Consider the following 9,150-nt stretch of genomic DNA (forward strand, 5'->3'; position numbering starts at 1 on the left):
GCACAAACAGGAATAGCTCACTACTGCTCCTATCCAAGTTGCATCCACACGCTTTGTATGTTTGCACACTGTTGAATATGAGATATGCAATCAAGGAGTGAATACTGCTAGCCTTCCTTTATTGTTGTATCACTACATATTGTACTCCCACATATGTGATTCTTACATATGTTCCCATTTTATTGTCTTTCAGGAAATATGTATCCCCGACACCAGGACCCTTTTACAGATGCTGAAAATGGCATCATCCTGGAAGCCTTGCATCAATACTGTCAACTTCTGCTGTCCAGGGGAAGGGGAAGGGGAAACAGGGAAGAACAAACAACATTGTGTGCTTATCTGGTTCACGATATGAATGCTATTGGTCACCAGAGCAGGACATATGAACATGTGCAACACAGTGCTACTGATATGATTCATGCTGCACACCGAAGAGCAATGGACATGGCCAGGGATTGTGGTGTCACTGGTGGAGGCCCTGTGGCAGAAAAGCCACTGTCAGCCACTGAGGAATTCCTGATGAACCTAGGAACACAGAACAGCTCCCAGGCATCCATCTCTCAATATGTCATGGATGTGGGTGCCACAGTTTCCATGCAAGAGGAACATCCAGGTATGCTTAATTGGATCAGTATTGGAATACTGCAGCATTCAGTGTGCCAAGATATACATAGTTTTACACGGGTGTCAGGTGTTTTTTTTTGGGGGGTTAGCAGCACTTTGAATCTCATGCTCAGATTGTGACGGACATACCAATTAACATAGTAGCTACTGTAAATGTGAGATGTTTGGACATATTACCCTGTTATAGTGCAAAATGTGGTGCTGTTTACATTACCTCTCCCTCAAATTTTCACAGGACTATCAGGAATCAGATGAGGCCACACTTCTGTTCCTGGTAAACACAACACTGGTTTGTTAGAGATGTAGATTTAGAGCAATTTATTTGCTAAACTGTCATCCCAGGCTTGCTGGCTGGATTTCTGTACTGTCTGTGTGATTGCCAACTGTACAGATATTTTCTGACTGTACACAGTTTAGACTCATACCTATGCCTTGTATGTCTGACCACACTGATATATTTGACAGTATTGTCAGGATATTACAGATTGCCATATGTGTCAACTGTGCAAAGTTTTGCTAAATGTCAACAGTGTACATCATGGTTGCTCGTGAGATTCTTGTTTCAAGAGCTTTTATTTACAATTAACTACAGATTTTTGTTGGAAAATAATGTCCTCATGTCCTACAATATCAGGTTGTGGGTTAATAAAGCCTGTAATAGTGACAGCAGTGTATACAGCTTAACATATATTGCACCATAGTACTGCAGAGCATAGTAGTACAGGTATTAATATATTGCTTTTCCCTTTTTATCACAGGTGACCAGGGGGCTTGGTCTCTGTCCCCTTAACAACTTGATATCAGTGTCTCTTCTGACTCTGATGATGATGAGGATGGTGGCCAAAGTGAGGCACATCTGTGGGTTGCAGGGACTGAATCTGTCACAGAGGTTTACATTCCTCTTCTGCCCTCATTATCACCGTACACAGTCAGTATACCTGCGCACACCCAGTTCCGTGAGGCCACAGATATTGGACAGTCAGAAGATGGGGATATTGAACAGGGAAGTGTGGCTACTATGGTTGCAGTGAGCATTGATACTGGCCATAGCCAAAGAACTGGTAAAGTTTCACACAGGTGGATTGATAGGGGTGCTCATAGGAGGCCTGCTGTCCCTCTTCCAACTGTTGCAGGTGTCTCATCATGTGTCACTCAGCATATATTTAGGACCATTATGGAGGCAAAGGTGCATTGCAAAAGCAACTCCAGATGAATGCTCAGGGTTATGGATGCAGCTCAGACTGACAGCCATGACTGCTTCCATCACATTGCTGATGCCCTGGATCGGTTGACTGATGCAGTGGAAAGACGTTGGTCTGAGACAGATTGCACACTATCTGTTTGAGAATGCACATTATCTGTGACAGAATGTCTGGTTGGAGTTGAGCATCGGACTTGTGGATATAGATCTGCTCCTACATCTGCCGAGAGTCCACGTGGCCATGCACAATCACGGTCCCATAGGGGCAGTACATCCAGTGCTCCAGGGGGAGTGTGCTGTTCACACCAAGATGTGTCAGACCATGGGTTTGTGGTCCTGGGTGTTCCTGTGGAGGTCACAGTCCCAGCAGACAGCAGTCAACCTCAGGTAGTAGCCTCTCTTCTAACCTTGGGCATGGAGGTGCCAGTGCAACTCCTGGCAGAACCAGTTACTATTTTCAGGGGTGGAGTTGATGAACTGTCAGCTCTACCATACACAGCTCAAAACTGTCCAACATACAGACGTAGGGCTAACACTGAGATTGACTGTGTTCCCACAGACACTCACACACCTCTGCCACAATCCGGTCACCTACAGACACACACACCACATTTTCATGGTCCATCTTGCCTGCTACCCCTTCCTGACTCACACACACACACTTGCCAACATATTGGGTCAGCCTAGGCCTCCTTCACCCCCACACAACACCCTGTGCAGGTGATGATACCTGCATCACATCCCTGTTATCCTTCTCTTTGATGCAGGGAAAAGACGTGATGTGTCTGATGCACAGGGTAACCATCTAAATTGCTATGTATTTGTTTCGTCCATGGTTACCTTTGACATTCCACTTTACTGGTCACTGACAGATGTACACTGCCATTTGTAATGAGTAAACCACATTATTTTGTGTACATTACATTGGATGATGTTGTAATGGCTGTATACTTACGCAATGAAAGGTCTTTCATGGAACTGTTTATGTTTCAGTTTCAGGATTGGTAGGATTGAAAGTTTTATTTTGCATTTTACAGTGCAAACACTAAGACATCTGCTAAACAAAGCAATGCAGTCTCACAATGAAAACAGACTTACACTGAAACTTCTCTGGCCTTGAAACTCACATTCATTGAGACAGCATTGAAACCCACATTTAAAGAAAATACATTTCGCCAGTGGCAGATAAAGATTAACTTTGGGCTGTTTTAAAATTATAGGCCCTTGCACACTAAACATAAATGTGCTCTTTGTTGCACTTTCCTGATTGTATTAAATTATATTCTTTGTACAATGCAGTACATTTGTTAGAGGGCGTTTTAAATTTCAAATTGTTTTGAACATTTTTCCAGTAAACAATGAAACAAAACGCATGCACCAATAATGACAAAACTGCCCAATTCAGAACATTTCCTTCATAAAAGTCTACTCAAACTTCTACAGTCTACCAGTATCAGTAAATATGCACAATCTCTGAAGAAGTAAAAGTCATCTAAATAATTCCACATTAAAGAAATTTGTAACTAATGAAGAGGTTGCTGCTAGCAAACAGCTTTATATTTCATTGTTTCATCTACAAATAAAGTGCCTATCGCCCTTCAGGAATAAATTGCCTATGTTGCATTAAAAAAAATGATAAGCTAGTAATATTGCAATAGAGAATGGAAAGCAAACCGATAACAAGTTCATAGTTACTAGGTATCTTTGCCAAAAAGGACTGCACCCACCCCCTGTACAACACAACGCAGTATCAGCAATGCATCTACCTACTTTGGGAGTAGAACCCACAGCCTTCTGCATCAAAAGCAAGTATACTACCTGTTGTGCTATTAACAGCAAGCAGTACTAAAATTTTGTTCCCCTGCAGCTCTCAGCTCTTTGCAAAATCTACTTGACACTCAGCTGTATATCTGAACTTTGCAGCACAAGAAATGTGGAAAAAGCCAACATTTATGGGGAGGGGGTGGAACAAAAGCCCAAAAACCAGGAACACATTTTAAACATTGCTTGTATAATGTTGGAAAGTTGCTAGAATAAAATGCCATGTTACCACCATACATTTCATTGCCAAGTATTGAACCCAGGACCCTGTGCAAGACAGTCAGCGCAACATACCACTATGCCAAATCAGCTGTTTTGTGAAAGAGAGGAAGACTGAAACTTAATGGCTACCATTTAGTGAATTCAGTTCTCACCATAGCTCTCAACCTCTTAGCACAAAAAACTTAAACAAAGCCAATAATGGGGGAATACAGTCCAAAAAATAGGGACAAATTTCAAATAACCATCTTATAAACTTAGAAAATTGCTAGAATAAAAGGTTTTGTGTTACCATGTTCTTTCTGAAGAATATGAAGTCTGAAATTCAAATGCCTGTCATTTTTATTTTTTTAACATTTGTTAACCAGGAAAGTCCAACTTGGAACAAAAGCCAATTTTCAGCACAGGCCCAGAGAGAAACACTCCAGACACATGTCTTTGTAAGAAAGTCCAACTTGGAACAAAAGCTAATTTTCAGCACAGGCCCAGAGAGAAACACTCCAGACACATGTCTTTGTAAGAAAGTCCAGCTTGGAACAAAAGCCAATTTTCAGCACAGGCCCAGAGAAAAACACTCCAGATACATATCTTTGTAAGATGAGAGGACATGCAACCTCCACACAGAGTGCACCCCAGCCAAGAATCATTCCAAAGAAGCTGTACCTGTCAGGCACCAATGCTACCCCTACATCACTGACTTTGCAACAAAAATGCAGAAACCACAGATTTTACGAGGAACAGCAGAACAGAACAAATATGAGGCAAAAATCTGCAAACTTTTTACAGATGGTGGTGGGTAGGGAATTCAGACCCTTGCCACCTGTGTCTAAGGTACAGGGTTCACATCTGGCATTCCTACCCACCACTATGAGTTTTCTGTAGCCACCAGTATATAGCAACTGGGGCATTACACACACACACACACGCACACTAAAGTTTGGTTATATATTCTGTGTCAGTTGATTTTTTTCAACATTTTGTACTATATCATTACATCGCATTTGCAAAATGTTTGCTTGTGTCATGATTACATTAAGTATCTCCCTTAGTGCAACAGTTCATATCTTCATTGCTAGATGTAAACACATCCACTGTTCAAGTGACTAGTAGTGTAGATGTATTATCATCCTCTGCAACACCACCAAACATGAATATAGAATGAAACAAAGTCTACAAAGGATCACCACTTTGGGAAGTAGTAAACATATTTGGGACACTTCTGCTTACTCAAGGCAAGGCAGGGTTATACAAATCATGAGTCTGGCAATTTGTTTTCTCTGTGTTAACAAGTATATCAACATTTCTCATGAAATACATGGAGGCCAAGGAATGTCTGTTTGTTGTAAGTCTGTCCCTGCTCATTTCCAAGAAATAAATCCCAAAGTGCTCCAAACCTTTACAGTGTGAGAGATCTGTACATTAATGATATTAACGACAAGGCAAGGTACCTTTAAGGAAAAAAAAAACATAAGTAATACAAACTCAAGAACCAATCCAATGAGGAAAACATCCTTGGCATTCTCTGTGGGTTTATGTTTTAAGTTGTGGTATGAGTTTTTATAATTTTACTAGTTTTATATATTGCATATTTAGTTAAATAAAAGGACTTTTGGAATAGTACCTACAGGGAGTGCAGAGGATTTTTTTCTCACATGCCTTTAAGAAAACCAGTAGTGATGACAACCACTAGCCTAAATCATCTATGTGAGTTAAATATTCACAGGAGACATGAAAGGGTAACATGCATCATTAATAGAATAATAACTACATCCTGCTTTGATACTACAGTGATTCTTTAATAGCGGTAACAATCTAAGTGAATGACACATTGCACTCTTGAGGAGAACATGAATAAAGAAAATACATCAATTTTACCTGCTTGATTCCTTATGCTGTTACTACACAAACTATGTAAGTTTAAGGTTCTGATTATGAAGCTACCAAAATGCTTTTGTATTGCCTAACCATATTGTGAGTCATCTGCAAGTAATCTTTATCAATCTTACTATTATTAAGGCTTACAGACTGTAAATCATTTCGGACATAAAAATAAGTAACATCTAAAAGTCTCATAAAAATTTTAGAGAACAGCAACCAAGAACCACACAATCCTAGGAGGCCAGGTACCTACAAATGCTGCACCTGTGCGCACTGCCCCTATATTTTGAATCAGGGGAGTGTGCATGTTGAAATGAGGGACAGGACCATCAGAGCTAATTCATTTACTAATTGTAATAGTGAAGGTGTGGTATATCTTGCCACATGTAAAAGCTGTGGGGCATTTTACATGGGCAAGACTACACGCAAGCTTAAGAGAAGAATTTATGAACAGTTGAATGCCATTAAAAACAAGGGTAGTAACAATGCCCTATACAAACATGCATTGACATGTGCCAATGCAGGATGGAATTTTTTTAATTTTTTTGTTCTGGAAAAGGTGGTACAGGATCCCCGAGGTGGCCCGTGGGAGACCAGAATCGAAGTTAGGGAACTTTATTGGCAGCTGGTACTGGAGGCCGGTCAATTTCCTGGTCTTAATGAACATATATCTATTGTCCCTATTTTGAAGATGAGGGCTGCTAAGTTGTAGGTGTAATATAGGGATTTGCTGACTAGATGGCAGTTTTTATCAGCAATAGGGTGGATTAGTTTAGATTATTCTTAGGTTAGGGATTGTTTTAAAAACCTTGTACACTGTGATGTTTATTTTTATTTTAACATTCAATTTATTTTGTGATTTTAAACTTGGTTTTCAATAATAATATATATATTTTTAATACATTTTTAATTAAAAGATTATATGTATAAAACAAGTAGGATTTTACATATAAACCAAGTAGAATTTTAGTAAGTGTTTTGTGGTTGTTAATGAGTTTGCATTGGGTTAATTGTTCAATTAAAGGAGTGGGGAAGGGTTTATATATAAAAAGAAAGGAGGGCTGCTTTATTCTTTATTCTATCTGATGAAGTCCATGGAAGACGAAAATGCTTATTTTTCAAACATTTGGCGTTTATGTGTATGTGAATAAACGGCTGTTCATTCCACCCTTGGTTTATCTATTTATTTTTACCTCTAAGGACAGGTGCTTTGTTTTTATTGATTCCTTATGCTTTTACTACACAAACTATGTAAGTTTAAGGTTCTGATTACGAAGCTTCCAAAATGCTTTTGTATTGCCTAACCACATTGTGAGTCATCCGCAAGTAGCCTTTATCAGTCTTACTATTCTTAAGGCTTACAGACTGTAAATCATTTCGGAAAAAAAAATAAGTGACATCTCAAAGTCTCATAAAAATGATGTTACTGCTTCTTAAGCAAGCTAAGCTTTTTATTCATTTTTCTACAAAACTACAAGTGGCAACTCACGTAACTGATTTGGACCCTAGTGCAGGCATCAAACTAAGTAAATATGTGCATTCAAAACCACAACATTCTGCCTTTTCTGCTGCTCCTTTTCTTTTCCTTCATTTCTTCCTGCTATATTTCTCTTCCTTCTCACTTACTACAACTGACACTGTACGTGGATAATTTCCCTTTTAATATTTTAATCTTAGTTCTCTGGTGTTTGTACTATCATGCAAAAAAGAGCACTATTATATCACCTCTGTAAGTCCAACATTGTTTCCCAGCTAAACTACTTCATGTTAGGCAGCTTGTAGTACTGTAATGCTGAACTTTGTAATTTGCGGTGTAATGTCATAAAACTGTAACTAGTTAAGCAAGCACTGTAATTTGAGTCACAAATCACATTAGCTTTGTAATTTACTGGACTTCTACACCTCATCATGGCTAAAAAGGATCCTAGGACCAGCCACATAGCTGGATAGCAAGCACAACCAATAATTAAATAAATAAATAAGTAAATGGATACAGCATACATACATACATACATACACACATACAAACACACACACACACACACACACACACACACACACACACACACACACACACACACACACACACACACACACACACCATCCACCTCTGACATAAAGTAAATCCAATCCAGCCATTGGGAAAGTCGCTTCTCACCTGCGCAAGCTAACGGTAGTTGCGAGACAACAACAAAACTAACTTACCTCTCTTCTGATTCACACACACCATCCAGCTGTGACATAAAGTAAATCCAATCCAGCCATCGGGAAAGTTGATTCTCACCCGCGCAACTAACTTACCTCTCTCCCAATTGGTTCCGCCATGCATGCTCACCTCTCTCCTAATTGGTTCCAGCCGCACACGCTCTCCTGATTGGTCTAGCCTGCAGAAGAAGCAGTCTGGAGTTCTTCTTTTTTTGTGTGGTCATCACCACACAAACTTCTGGGCATTTGCAGGGCAGAGATGCCTTTTCCCTTATCTGGACTGCTTGACAAAGCAATCTGGAGTTCTTCTGGGTTGGTTCCGACCAATGCGCATGCGTGGACTTCTTCTAGGATTCGTAGTTGTTTGTATTACTTTTCTTTTTTTTCTTTTTGCTTTCTAGGTGGGTTTTCTTTTTGCTTTCTAGGTGGGAGGGCTGAAATCCTGCAGTCCTATAGCACAAGGTGCCACTGTGTATGACTGTCTCATCACCTATTTATCCACACAAAGCAGTACATAATAGAAGTCAAAGGTCTACAATGAAACCGTGTTCAACTACTACTATTACAACACTAGAAAGCACAGAAAATGGCAGGTCATGCATTAGCCTAAATTCCCAGAGGATTTTGAAGTGTCTACTGAAATTGTGGCCCAGTAATATCAGACTGCAGCCCACAATGATTGGCTAGTGATATTACAAACGACCACAGCTGCACAAGTAACATACATATATGGAGATTGTGCTAGAAGCAAGGGTTGCCAGCACACATGTAACAGGGGACTACCATGACATAACACCTGACTTGGCAGTTGTACCACTGGTGATAAAAAGGTTAATGCACCCCCTTTTCTAGGACACATCAAGCATTTTGCCTTTAATTCTTTTAGTGATACCTTTGCCTAAAATACTTACCTTAAACACATAATTTAATTTCCAGTGGGATGGGTTGCCTCAGTCTGTCTCTGCCTATACAACAAGGCTGCTACAGGTCCCACACTTACTCTTAAAGCTTGTTGTCCTGCAAAGTGTTTACCCTATCTGCCTATGCCTATTGCCTGAATCAGCTTCAGCTTCAGCCTGTAGCACACACATCTGTATGTAAAAAGTAGCTGCTACATGCAGTCTCTCTGCAATGATGTATTATCTTTACCCCAGTAATTTCCATGCCAACATATGACAAAGGGGTTGTAATCTACATTGAGA

The 9,150-nt window shown here is 39.9% G+C and overlaps 1 protein-coding gene across 1 annotated transcript in view; it reads left to right on the forward strand.

Annotated features, from left to right (window-relative positions):
• Positions 1 to 208: 208 nt before the first annotated feature.
• The window catches only part of LOC122796835 (cytochrome P450 2F2-like), a 749,069-nt gene continuing 740,127 nt past the window's right edge, over positions 209 to 9,150 (forward strand). The window contains exon 1 of the mRNA XM_044065579.1: positions 209 to 613. The gene's annotated coding sequence lies outside the window, so the exon portion shown is untranslated. The remainder of the gene's footprint in view (positions 614 to 9,150) is intronic.

Source organism: Protopterus annectens, chromosome 3.part0 (genome assembly GCF_019279795.1).
Source record: "Protopterus annectens isolate FY-2018-M chromosome 3.part0, PAN1.0, whole genome shotgun sequence".
Classification (NCBI taxonomy): Eukaryota; Metazoa; Chordata; order Ceratodontiformes; family Protopteridae; genus Protopterus; species Protopterus annectens.